This window comes from Marmota marmota, unplaced genomic scaffold (assembly GCF_001458135.2).
Source record: "Marmota marmota marmota unplaced genomic scaffold, marMar, whole genome shotgun sequence".
Taxonomy (NCBI): domain Eukaryota; kingdom Metazoa; phylum Chordata; class Mammalia; order Rodentia; family Sciuridae; genus Marmota; species Marmota marmota.
Window position 1 is genome coordinate 10,429,767 of NW_026000272.1, and position 1,888 is coordinate 10,431,654.

The following is a 1,888-nucleotide window of genomic DNA, read 5'->3' on the forward strand; positions in this document are numbered from 1 at the left end:
ATATCTTGTTATACAAATAAATTGGAAAATGAGTACCACTATATCCAGCTAATGAACAATCCCATTACCTTACCTAGCTACCATTTTATTCTAGTAACATTTTGAAATACATAGAAAATTTTAAATCCCCTTTTCCACATTTAACATCCTTTCTTTATTTTGATTTGTGTGTGTGTGTGTGTGTGTGTGTGTGTGTGTGTGTGTGTGGTGCTGGGGATTGAACCCAGGGCCTGGTGCATGCTAGGCAATCACTCTACCAACTGAGCCACATCACCAGCTCCACAAGGGCTCTTGATAGTCTCCAGGCTACACCAAAAATTTCCAGAACTTATTCATCCTACATAGCTGAAATTATGTAACTTTTGGGCAACATCTCCTCATTCCCCTCACATTGTTAGTCCTTGGCAACCACCCATCTAATCTCTGCTTCTATGAGTTCAATGTTTTTACACTCCATGCATAAATGATATCATGTGGTGTTTATCTTTCTGCATATGGCTTATTTCACTTAGCATAATGTCCTCCAGGTTCATCCATGTTGTCACCGACAGGATTTCCTTCTTTTTAAAGCCTGAACAGTATTACATTGTGTAAACATACTACATTTGCTTTNATCTGCTTTTATGTCAGTATCACACTGCAACTGTAGATGTGCACTATATTTTGGAATCAGGAAGTGTGAAGGCCCCTACCACAGATTTACAAGCAATGGGTCCAGCTAATCATGGACTGGAACCCCTAAAACTGGAGCCAAACTAAACCTTTCATATCATTATAGTGACAGAAAGCTAACTAACATAGCAACCCTGTGAGGCAAAAATTATTCTCTTGATTCCAGATGAGGAAACTAAGACTCAGAGTATGAAATGTCACACGGATGAGGTAAGAAGCAAAGCCTGCAGCCAAGAATGAGCTTGGGTCTGTTCAACTCTAGAGTCCTCACATTTCCCTCAGAAGTTGTTTTTGTGTGTGTGATCTTGCTCAAAGTTTCACATCCTTGTCCCCTGTCCAACTGCAAAATCCCCCAAACACTAAACTGCCCAAATAAGATATTCTATTCCATTCAAAATGTTAGAATTCATGATCTCCCTCCTCCGCTCACCTGCTGGACACTAGGTTGGGCAGTGAGCAGGCCTCGGTCCAGTGCAGCCAAACTCCACCTCTGGGTCTGCCACCTGCTCCTTGCCATAGGTAGGAAGGTTGCTCAGTCTACCAGAGTTATGAGGATATTTCTAGTTCCCTTGCTTTCTTACCCACAATGTAGAAAGGAGTTTTTCCAGAGGAGGAAATTGAAACCTAGAGAACTTATGCCACTTTCTCAGCTCAGAATTGGCTAAGCAGGGATGAAAGCAGATCAGTCTGCTCCAAAAGGACATATCCCCCAATGCTGCATTACACATACCCACCCAAGAACTTGGTGCAGAGCCAGAAGCTGAGGCCTTGCTCTTAAAATAATACCCCTTGGGCTGGGGTTGTAGCTCAGTGGTCGGGCACTCACCTCACATGCAAGAGGCCCTAGGTTCGATCCTCAGCACCACATCAAAATAAATAAATAAAAATAAAGATATTGTGTCCATCTACAACTAAAAATATACTCCTTTTCCAAACCCAGACTTGTTATAGTTTCTCTGTTGTTGACTTTCCAAAGTGGATGAAAGAGAATTTGCAGTGTATCTCCCTGAAGTCCAAACAACCCCTGAAAGTATTTGCTTAAAATTAATGAACTCTAAATAGGGCAAAGGGGAGGGAGTGGAAGGCAGGGGCTATGGGGGTAGGACATGAGATGGACATCATTACCCTAAGTACATGTATGAAAACACGAATGGTGGGACTCTTATTTTGTGTACAACCAGAGACATGAAAAATTGTGCTCTATATGTATAATATG

The 1,888-nt window shown here is 41.8% G+C and overlaps 1 non-coding gene across 1 annotated transcript; it reads right to left on the minus strand.

The window, feature by feature from the left end:
• Positions 1-201: 201 nt before the first annotated feature.
• Trnaa-agc lies at positions 202-275 on the minus strand. The gene has a single exon. It is a non-coding gene; the product is annotated as a tRNA-Ala (tRNA).
• Between the last annotated feature and the right edge of the window lie 1,613 nt (positions 276-1,888).